At 42.9% G+C, this 12,170-nt stretch overlaps 1 protein-coding gene across 1 annotated transcript in view; it reads right to left on the minus strand.

Annotated features, from left to right (window-relative positions):
• Positions 1-8,864, minus strand: part of CDH11 (cadherin 11, type 2, OB-cadherin (osteoblast)) — a 90,912-nt gene extending 82,048 nt beyond the window's left edge. Inside the window, exon 1 of the mRNA XM_008570965.1 lies at positions 8,762-8,864. The gene's annotated coding sequence lies outside the window, so the exon portion shown is untranslated. The remainder of the gene's footprint in view (positions 1-8,761) is intronic.
• Between the last annotated feature and the right edge of the window lie 3,306 nt (positions 8,865-12,170).

The raw sequence follows: 12,170 nt of genomic DNA on the forward strand, positions 1-12,170 counted from the left end.
GCGCCGCCGGATGTGCAACGATTGAGCGGGTGCCGGTCTGTTAGTGTGATGCGAACCCTCGGACGGGAGCGCCGCCATGCTTCCCAAGCGGCGCACTATCCAGTGCGCCACTGGGCCGGCCCAAACAATCTTTTTTTTTTTTTTTCCTTTTTGTCTTTTTTTTTTTCGTGACTGGCAACGGATCGCAACCCTCAGTGTCGCGCCCGTACCGGACCAGGACCGGCAACGGGATCGCAACCCACGGTGTTGCTCCCACACCTTGCTCAGCCAGTGAGCGGCCGGTCTGTATATGGGATCCGAACCCTCGGCGGGAGCGCCGCCGCGCTTCCCAAGCGGCGCACTGTAGCAGTGTGCCACCAGGCCGGCCCAGGATCTACTGTTTCTTACAGGTCTTAAAATTTGCCAAAAAGATAAAGGAAAATGAAGCAATCACTGTCTTCATTTGCGTTGGTTGCTGTGTGGTTTCATAGAAAGAACACTGGCACTGGTCTTGAAGAATAAGAATCCTGGCTCTACTGTGGATTATGTGTGACCCTGATCAGGGGACTAATCCTTTTTCTAGACTCTGCTTAATTTCTCTGAGCCTTGGCTTAGTCTTCTGGGGAATGGGATGGATAATGTCTACCTCGAGGGATCAAAGTAGATAATGTGCAAGGAAACTCTGTGAGAACTTTAAAGGGCTGTGCAGATGGTGGGAGGGGAGGATATTGTTCCTTTTGAACATGGACTTGGAACAGTAAACATTAGCCTAACAGGGAATGTCTGCCAAAGCTCTCAGCCATGGAAGGCCCAGGTAGACGGAGAGACCATGTCTTATTCCTGTGAAAGCTTGTCATCAAGCATACAAATGTACCCCATAAACTGCAATAAGTGACATGGTATTAAACATCCAAATTCTGTCCTCGAGGATCTTGCAAGCTTGAAGATAAATCAGTGGCAATGCGGTAACAGAGAAACATCAGTGCCGATGACTCCATTAGACACAGTAGGCTTAGTGCCCAGGGCCCACAGTATGTTTAGGGGGCTCACAGAAATGTTTTAATTTCTTTAAATTAGAAGAAAAAATGACTTTTTTAGGGTAGAAAATCATATCTTTGTACCAAAAAGAGTTGTAAAATATATTTTTTATTTATTTTATTTTATTTAATGAAAAAAAGGGCTCATGAAGATAAACATACCCGGGGGCCCATGGAAGTTGCAGTAAGACACTGAGGAACCAAGACACTCTGTGGACAGGGGAAGAAGTGAAAAGCCACTCATGGCCTCTGGGAACTGCATCTAGAGGAGAGAAGGCTTCTCTGCACAGCCAGACAAACAGGGGCAGAGAAGGAAAATGTGCACAAGAGAATCTAGGAGTGAAAAATCACAATGTATTCAGGAACTGCCAGCGATACAGTATAAACAGAGAGTGAAATGAGAGGATGGAATTGGAGGCTTCTGGGAGCGAGGGCTGGATCATGTCTGTTTTAGAAGCCAGGCAAAGGACTTTGCAATTTATCCTGCAAGGGACTGCAAGCTTCTGAAGCTCAGGTTTTAGAGTGAAGCAACTTGATATAATGCGGATTTAGAAAAATCATGTTGTGGCTCAGTGGAGAGGGATTGGGGGAGAGAGCACAAAGCTGGACATACTCCCGTGACCCTGAGCCCCAGCCAGCCTGGCTGGGTCCTGTGTGAGCAGAGGCTGCTTGCTGCCACCGTGCAGGGACTGGCGCAGCGGGTATGTGTGGTCCGGCTCCAATCCCTGACATGAGTGAAACTACATAAGCCACAAAGCTTTTTTTTTTTTTTTTTCTTTTTTTTCCCCTTTGCTCAAAGAATGATGTAAACGTTTTAGGTGCAATAAATCACAATTTTTCTGAGTCCATTTTTCAAATGGAAACTCTGAAAAGTGGTTGGAAGTGTTGAAGTTTCAAAATAGTATCTGTTATGGACAGAAATATGATGCTTCGGGAAACTTGCTAGACATTCGTTTAGACAGGTACCGTTTCACTTGCCCTTGCAGGTATATGACCAAAGTTTTAAAAATTCACTTTCTTAGAAGAAATAAGTATAAGAACTGTTGCTATCACAGCCTAAATGCATTTGGAATGGTGATTAGATTCTAAAATTCAGAGCCTCTTGAAAAGATGAACTCACTGGGCCCTCCATAATTTTTTTAAAGCTTCCAAATGGAGGCATCTGCCAGGTGCCTGGCTGCAACCTTCTAGAACCTCAGCAGACAAAATTAATTGCTGGCAGATTTTAGTATGGCCTGCAACCTTTCCTTCCCCGCTCTCTCAAATCACCTTTAGCACTGAGTCCCCCACAGAGCACAGGGTAATTTGGGTTAGTAGCCTCCAGAGGAAATAGCAAATCTGTGGCTCAAGAATCAAGTGGGGACAAGGAGGGCAGAGGAAAAATGGCCATATTTTCTGACACCCCCTGGGGCAGCTGAACCTTCCTCCTGGACCCAACTTAAGGCAACAGGTAGACTGAGAAGGGCATCAGAGAAAACTCCCCTGACATATGAGTTCCATGAGAATAGGAACTGCGGTGCTCTTATGCACAAGTGCACATGTGAATTTGGTACAGAGTAAGCAGCCAATAAATATGTTTAATATATGAATGAATGAATGGCCAGGATGTCATTCCTTGGGGAGTCCATTCCACAACTCTCAGGTTCAATTGTTTTTCTATTTGTCTGTCACCCCCATAGATGCTGAGGACTATGCCTGCAAAGAGGGCGCACATCTTGGCACAAAGCATGGAAGAGGGCTGTGGAGGCTTTCAAGAATTACTTGATGAGTGAATGAGTGAATTAATGAATATCTGAAAACAAACCAGAGCACATGGCTCCAAAACTGTATCACAGTGTCTTGTTAAGTTTCTTTTTGCCTGTCACCATATTCAGTCTCTCTCATTTTAAGTACAAACTATCCCTTGCCATGCAATGCCCAGAGGAAGTGCAGATAACTTGAGCAGTGCTCAAGTGCTTTGATCTTTAAAAGGAGGGAATCCTACACCCACCTTTGAGATGCCGTGTTGATTCAGACAAGCAGAACAGAAGAAATAATACTAGCTAAATAGCAGGTTGTCGGAAATGAAGTGATCAGATTTCACTTAGACTGTGTTACCACCCTGGAACACTGGGCCCAGAAGGTTAGAGCAGGGAGCATGCTCACTTGCCTGAGATGCTTGCTCCTGCTGAGAGCAAGAGAAGAGGCAAAATCCTTTTGCAGAGATCAACTGGCCCGAAGAGGGGCCCCTCCTGCCATCTCCTTCCTCGGGGTGGATTTGCTGCTTATGGCATCTCAGGGAAACTGACATAGAGGGGAACATGTTCCTGATTTCAAGCACATCTGGGTTATCTCACTAAACAAGTGCTAGGGAGAAGTTCACACAGGTCTCTGGGCAACTGACATCCAAGCTGTATCTTGATTAGGGACTGCAGTCATAAAATCATTGCCTAAAACATAGCAAAATGATAAAAAAAAAAAAAAAAATCCACAACTCTAAATAAAGGGTCCATGAAAATTCATTGTATTATTTCTGTAACTTTCTTGTAGGTTTAAAATGTTTTTAAATTAAAAAAAAAAAGTTTTAAATCAACTGAATGCAAGTAAAACAAAGGGAAAAACTTAATAGGATTTTATTTTTTAAATTGAAGTGTGAAACAGTGGGCAGAACAGTGTTTATACTTGGGTACCATCTACATAAACAAAGGTGGAGGAAGTGACTATATGAATGTGTGTGTGTGTAACTGCCCAGACACTCTCTGGAAAGTCACATAGAAAACTGAAAATAGTGGTTGTCTCCAGGGAAGAAAATTGAGAGAGCAGAAGATAGGAACAGAAGGAGACTCAATTCTCTGAAGACCTTTGTTCATCTTTTGAATGTTAAGCCATCTTTTTCTCTTTAACCATCTCGTCCATTTAAAGACAAATAAAAATAAAAGCAAATGTTTTATGGGTCTCCCCACTTAGTAATGACAAACATTGGTTCAGCAACTTCTGCCCTGTCCCCTTTGCCTGGTAAATCATTCCTGATCTTCTCCTCCTGGTAGATTCCTTCTCATGCTCAAGTCCAAACCCAAAGGTTACCTCCTCACTGAAGCTTCCCCCTGATTTCTTCCAGCAGAGCCAGCCCTTCTGTGCTCCTACAGATCCATGGAGCTATCCAGAAGTAACTTTGCACCACAGTCATTGTCTGTCAGCCTGGCACCATCACCTGAAGGGGGCTCTTTGAAGGCAGGACTTTGGTTTCATGGTTGTATTGGTACATATTCATTTGGTTTATTGATGTATACCCAGTGTCTAGTCCAAGGCCTAAAATAAGGTTGGTCTCAACAGATGGTTGATAAGTGAACATATCGAGAGTCATTTTTTCCTCTCCCAGTTGTTACTTTTCACTCAGTATAAACATTTAGTGACATACTGCTGCATTAGCCAGAGCCAGCTAGGTCTCCTTTCAAACTCCAGCCAAGATTTAGGATGTTGCCATACCAAAATAACTGTAATAAAAATTGCCCTCCGACACCTTTCCATACCAACTCGGTTAAGACTAGAAGCCAAGGTATAAAAGAACTGGAAAAGTCATATTGATTGACAGGAGGCACTACAGTGCTGTGCTTAGGACTGGAGACCCTGTTCCTACCCACTAGCAGTCGTGGGGACCTTGGCAAGTCCTTTAACCACCCGGAACCTCAGCATCCTTATCTATAAAAGTCATGACCACTGCATGTAGAAGTCAAAGCTTTGGTGACATCAAACAAGATAATGAAAGTAAAGCCTGCAGCACAGTGCCTGGCACATGGGCATGCTCAATAAATACCAGCTGTCACTGTTATTATTAGAAGTGGTTACCATTCTTTGTTCATCATTAGCTAAATAAAGCAATATCAGACAACAACAACTTTTCTTAAGGTTTTTCCTTTAGTACTGATTTCAGGCACAGGCAGGACGTTTACGTTGGCCAGCACATAAGAGCTTCAGGTAATCATTAGTTGACTGTGGTAGTGACGGTGGCACCGTGCACACTGAAGAGATGCAATTTTCAGTCAACAAGTGAGCTGAGTATCTGATTATGATTCCAGTGACACCAGCTACAGACAGATACTTGGCCTCCTTCTCCACAGTGGCCTACATCCCAAAATAGGACATGTGCATTCACAGACAGACCCAGCAGGCCCAGAGGGTTAGGAAGCGGCTGCCAACACTTCAGGCTGTCAGGGACAATGCAGAGCCTGGTAGGTACTCCAGCCCAGGTGAGCTGCTCCCCCAAGCAGCTTTCTGGGATTGACTTCTATGCAAATGAAAGATAATTGGGTGACTTGTGAGGGGCAGCCCCTGCTGATTATTACTCAGCAGGATGTCAATGTGCTTAAACTTTTCTTGAGCAAAGGGCAAATCCCTTTCATTTCGGCAAGACATTCATCTCTGGGCTCCAGTGCCCTACTTAAAGCCCAGCAAGGTTGCAGGGCTAAGAAGCCCTGTCCTGTAGTTACCCAGGTATTCCTCTCCTGCTCTGAAAAGGTACCTAAGTAAGACAGGTGGGCCAAGAATGGAAACTCAAGCTCCTGCAGATGTCCCTGAAATTTAGCCAGAGGGCCCAAGCCCCTCACCACCACTTGGCTGAAGTTTCTCTCCTTTTCCTTCTTACTTGGATTTTGACTGCTATATACAGAACTGCTTGATCATAGCTCCTTGAGGAAACGGCAAGTGTCCTTTCCTCTCTGCCTGTGTTTGTGCATGTCATAGGCACCTGGTCAAAAAACCAGGAGCAAGAGAAGAGGCAAAATCCTTTCAAGCATTCTGAACTGACTGGCAATCAAGAATCTGAGTCTTAAGCTAAAGATGTTAGTTAATTTTGTTTTTTCTTCCAAAACCTTACAACACAATCATGAACAAATCCTTTCCTTCCTCTAGCCACAAAATTCCCCTCCATAAAACAAAAGGATTATCCTGAAAGATCAAAGGATTGTTCCATTTGTATCATGCTGTTTTGTATTACAGGGTACCACATGCATTGGCATATTTTACCTTCCTCTCCCTGGAATAAAAACTATGCAGAACACTTTTAAATAGGCTGTTCTTAATTTCTAGGTGAAAAAGAATATTAACAGTTTTCCTAGAAGTAAAATCCAAGTACTTTCTATTTAACTTTTGACTCTGTTTCATTGGTTGCTCATTCTAATTGTCCCTATTATCTATTATCTATCTAATTGTCCCTCGCATAGAAAGTGTCACTCGCATATCCTATTGAAGAATCTGAAGGGCCAATGACATAAAGAGATCCATTTGGTTTGGCAGAAATGAGATGATCATCATTCACAGAAATATCCACAGGAGGGACGTTTCATCTGCGGAGACAGGCTGCAGGACAAATGAGCACAAAATATGCAAATGCAAGCGGAGTGAGCCATGCAATTTCCAGTCGCACTCATGCATTTGCAGGGAAGTGCAGCTCTGCTTCCATGACAAGTGTTTTCATTCACTGGCTTATTCTCAAAACAAATATTGGCCAGAGCATGGAAGAAAGAGTTGGAGCTCCCCAAATCAGACCCACATCAAAATACGAGTGTAAAACACCTGGGAAATCACCAAAGATTGATGGGTCCCTGTCACAGGGAACGAACAGTTATTGGACAATAGCTTGTGTGGGCTGCAGAAAAAGACTCGAGTCTTATGTAGTGGAAATTTGTTTTTGTCCATAATGTAGCAGATTCATTCAGGAGAAAAGCAGAAGAAAGTGGTAAAAATCAGACTAAATTCAGACTCTAGCTAAAGTCAGACTTCCCGCTAATACAAATTCCAAGGGGGAAAATGATGGCACTATGGCCATAGGCAAGTTACTCATCTTCTCTAAGATAGCATTTTCTCTTTTATACAATTTTAGATATTAGGAGTACTTAGCACATAAGGCTTTTGCAAGAATTAAGGGAGGTAATACCTTTAAAGACCTGATGAGCCTGACACACAGTAAACATGGAATACCTGTTAGCTGTCGTTATTGACTTTTCTCTCTGTGGTCACCTTAGACCCTCTTCCTCATCTTCTATTAAAAATATACCAAAAGTCTCTATTCATTTGTTTAATAAATACTTATTGAGTACATACTTTGGGCTAGACTCAGTGCTTGCAGTTGGGAATATGGTGGTCCCAAAATAAGTCCTGCCCTCAAGATCATGTAGATATGGCTGGGAAGACAGACAACTAAATAGACAATTACAACTCAACATGGAAATTACAGTAAATAGCATAAACCCTGATTGTTGAAGCACTGTAGAGGAGACACACATAGCTCAGTCTTAGTGCATCAGAAAGAAATCCTTTGAGAATGTGAGGCCGAAGCTAAGACACAAAATATGTAAGAGTGCTTGGGAAGAGAGAGAGAGATTATGTGGCTCTGAAGAAGTGATAGTGGTGTCCTGTGGGCAGACCCTAGACTGGACATAATAGTGAGGGCTGGGTGTGGAGAGGGAGTAGCTGAGAGATGAGTCTGACAGCAAGAGAGTGGCCCCACCATTAAAGCATCCTAGAAGCCTGTTGAGGAATTCATACTTCCATCATTAGAAGGGATTAACTGGGAGAGTAACGTAGTTTATGAACTTAGGGACATTGTTCAAAATTGTATGCAAGATGGATCATGTTGGAGCTGATAAGGGAGAAATAATGCTGGAGACAAAAAGACCTGTTAGATGGCAATTTCAGTAATACTGGAGAGAGAGGGCTTGGTTTGAATTTGGATAATGGCAGTAAGGATAAAGAGAAACAAAACCATTTCCAAGATAATCAGAGGGTAGAATCAATAGGAATCAATAAGAATAAAATGCTATTGGAGGTGAGGGACTGAGAGGCATAGAGATTCCTCCCATGTTTCTGATTTGGGTGAATTTTGATATTATCACTGAAATGTGGGGCATGGAACAAAAGTAAAGATTTAGAGGATAAAATCATGACTTGGATTTAACCTATGTATTTAAGGCACCTGCTGGACATCCACATTGAGATGAGCTGTAGACATGTGGATAAATAGGTCTCGAATCCCAAAGTGTAGGAAGTCATGCTGGTAGGATTAATTCTTATATTTCTATCAGGGTATTTGAATGTCCAGTGAAAATAGCTCCAATTACCACTGAGAATACATAGAAAGTATGTGTATTCATAGAATTCTAAGACGTCAGAACTGTTAGAGACCCTAGGTCCAAGCACCGGGTGGCCCAGAATAGAGCTCATTACCCTAAGGGCACACAGACCTGAATGGCAGAGCTGAGTCTTGGAGTTGAAGTCAAGCCTCCTGGTTCATGATCTAGGGCCCTGTCTTTTGAGGTCTAAAAGGCTCAGCTTCCTAGCAACCTCTTTATCTTGAAAGACCATAAGCTGCCTTGTTCCTATTTTAAGAATTCTTCTCAAAAGAAAAAAAAGTGGGGGGGGCAAGCAACATGGAAATCATCTCAATGATTCTGTTCAGACAAGTCCTTGCTAAAGAATTATAATCCTCTTCAGTTGCTTCTTTCTCCTCTGGATCTTCTGTAGACCATACATTATCATCTCTCTACCAGCACATAATAGGTGTTCAATAAAGAGAACCCAATAACAACAATGTTGAATAACCACATTCCTCAAAGCCCAGGAAGGTAGCCCTTTCTGTCCCTCTCAGATTCTACTTCAGATTTGGTAAAGGTCCAAAGCAAGCCAGGTGTGAAGGATGAACCTGGATGGCATAATTTCCATCTCAATGTACATAGTTACATTGGATCACTCAGTAACTTTGGTCAGCTTACCTTCTCTCACCCATTGGATACTTGCTGCCAATTTCTGTAACACACTCTACCCATCTGATTGGTCAGTCACCAAATGACAACAGGAATGAATGTCACAGGGCCACTGAGCTGAGAACGCTGTGATTTCTGCAAAAAGTGAAAGGATCATTAGTAACCTAGAGGTGGCATGGACTGATATATTACTAAACTCTGGGGATGCACAGGTGCATAAGGCACTCTTTTCTCTTAGCAGACAACTGTCCAGGTGTGCAAAGAGAGAGAGAAACAAATTATCACAATTTTGTGAAAAGTGGGAAAAGCTTCTCATGGATTTAGAGGTACCAGAGGAGGGTGTGATTAGCCAGATGTGCATTTGGTTCCTTAATAACAAAGATAAAAGCAGTCATACATCCAACTTCTTGTAACATGCTACGTACTTCATATACATCGGCTCCAGCACTAGCAATGAAGCTGTGTGGGGAGATATGAAGTCTTGGAGCTGATTTTTGATAAAACCTCCATTCTGAATCCAAAGCAATGTCTTCCCTCCTCAAGTCAGACACACTGCTCTGGAGCTGCCAGATCCTTGTGGAGTGACAGTGTCAAGGACAAAAAGTGACAGTGGTGGTGATGGTGATAGGAGATGTCATCGTCACTCCGGAAGACCAGAGCCTGGGGCTGACAGAGCTGCAACTCATGATCAAGACTGAACTTCCATCTCAATGTACCACCTTCTAGATTTTCTGTGTGGGGGCTATGTTCTGCCTGGATTCTGGTCTGATTTGTCTTCATAGCTCCCAAAATGTCTGACACATTCCTTAGCCTGGAACAGCTGTTCGGTGTACATTTGTTGAATGGATGAAGAGAAGGATATGGAGTGTTTAAACAGCTGCTATCTTTAAAAACTGTGGCACTGAATCAAAAAAGGTGCTGACTGGCACAGCTTCCCTAACACAACAGCATAAAGGAGTTCTGCAATATCCTTCAACTCTAGAGCTTCCACCTTCTCGGACTAACTCAACCTGTGTTAGGGGCTTAATCAGCTTCTTTCTTTGACTTTATTTATTGGGCTTCATTTCTTTCCAAATCTGCTTTTCCTTAACTCACCATGCTTCCATCTAACAGCTCCCCCCCACACAACCTTTTCCAAAACAACAAACAAGCCAACAAAAACTTTCTTAATGAAGGGCTGTAGATAAATTTTAACTATTAAAATCTGTTCATAGCACTTGGTTTTGGTGGCTATGGCAAGAACAATAAAACCTTCCTCTTGTGTGCTATCTCCAAGATATCCAGGACAGAGCAACACAGGGATTATTCCCAGATATGCATGAAATCATGGAGGAAAAGCCATAGGGAGCAGTTTACACAACACACACCTAATGAAGAAAAGTAATCATGTTACATGTTATGGCTAGTTGCCAAAAATGGCCCCACCAATGAAGCCACCCTCAGCTATTCATGCCCTTGTCTAGTCCCCGTTCATGTGAATCTAAGTTGGCCCTGGATAACTAATGACACAGAGCAAAAGTGACACCATATGAGCCATGGGTGAGGGACCTCTGCCCTGGTGGGTCCAAGAGGCAGAACACCAAACCAAAAAGTATTATTTTTGAGCTTTAAGATCTAATTATATTTGAATTGCTGTGTTTGGACTTGCTTGGGACCTGTCACCCCTTTCTTCCTTCTACTTTCTCCCTTTTGTAGTGGGAATGTCTATCCCATGCCTGCTCCACCAATATATTTTGGAAGCACATAATTTATCTAGTTTCACAGGTTCATAGATGCAGAGGAATTTTGCCTTAGGACACGCCTTACTTTGAGTCTTACCTATACTCATTTAGAAGAGACTTTGGACTTTAGAATTGATGCTGGAGCAAGTTAAGTTTTATAGGGCTCTTGAAACAAATTTATTTTGCAAGCAAGAAGGACATAGACATAAATATGTGTGGGAGATAGGGGTGGAATGTTATGAATGAAATGTTTGTGTCCACCAAAATTCATGTGTTGAAGTCCTAACCCCCAGTGTGCTAGTATTTGGAGGTGGGACCTTTGGGAGGCAATTGATTTTAAATGAGGTAATGAGGGTGTGGCCCCCAGGATGAGATTAGCAACCTTATAAGAACAGGAAAAAGGAGTTTTCTCTCTCTCTCTCTCTCTCTCTCTCTCTCTCTCTCTCTCTCTCTCTCTCTCTCTCTCTCTCCCTTCCTCAATCCTTCCCTCCCTCCCTCCCTCTCTTTCTGCCATGTGAGGATAAAGTGAGAAGAGAGCTGTCTACAAGACAGGAAGAGAGCCCTCACTAGGATCCAAATGTGTCAGACTCCAGAACTGTACATCGGAAGTAAATTTCTGCTGTTTAAGCCACACAGCCCATAGTATTTGGTTACAGAAGCCTGAGCCAACTGAAACAGAAACCTTGTAGCCTGTCTTGTGCTCCTTAAAAGCTTCCTACAGGAGAAGTCAGCTGCCATGTCAGAAGTCTGAACACTCAACACCACCATGCTGTGGGGAAGCTCCAGCTAAGTCAGGAGGAGAAGCTGCACAGATAGAGAGAGAGATGGCCATCCATCCCAGCTGTTCCAGCCATGCAAGCTGAGGTGCCAGAGAGGTGAGTGAAGATGTTGTCCTGGCCATCCAAACCATTCGAACACTCATGTGACTGCAGCCATCTGACTATATGGCATGAGAGACTCCAGTAAGAAATATCTAAATAAATTCATTCAACCCACGGAACTGTGAGAGATAATAATGAATTGCTGTTATAGGCCACTAAATGTGGGGGCAGCATGTTACTCAACAATAGATAACTGGAATGTTTAACACAGGGATGGAAGAGACACATGTCAGGAGGCTCAGCAATATAATTTCCTTTAATACATATAACCACCCCAGGCATAATGAAGCCCATATGACCCCACAACTCAAAGGAGTAAGACCCTTGCTGAAGATGCACAGACACTAATGCCCACACTGGGACCAGAATCCAGGAGTGCAGACTTCATAGCCCATGTCTCTCTCTCTTTATTTTTTTTTCCTCCAGTCTCCAGTCTCTAATCATGCAGCTGTATCTGCAGCCAGCGTGTTTTATGAACTTTACGTCTCAAATCTATAAAAACTAATTGAACCGGCCACTTTGCCTTGAATTCTTTACCTCCCTGCAAAATGTTTCCTAAAAACTTTGGCCAAAAGCCTGCACAGCCCATTAAAAGTGTTGAAAGCAAAGCAAAAATAGACAGCACATTGTCTATTAATTCTGATCACTGCAAATATTTGAGAAAAAAAGAGCTGTGTGGGGCCTGTGAAAAATGTTGGTATACAATTATACCATGTTTCTTAGAAAAGAAAAATAAGTGTAAGAAATCTAAGTTGTTCTTTGAGCTTTTAGCAGAGCAGACAGGTCTGAGAGGGTACACCTCAGATCTTCTGTCAT

The sequence above is a fragment of the Galeopterus variegatus genome, unplaced genomic scaffold, assembly GCF_000696425.1.
Source record: "Galeopterus variegatus unplaced genomic scaffold, G_variegatus-3.0.2 Scaffold35, whole genome shotgun sequence".
Lineage (NCBI taxonomy): Eukaryota > Metazoa > Chordata > Mammalia > Dermoptera > Cynocephalidae > Galeopterus > Galeopterus variegatus.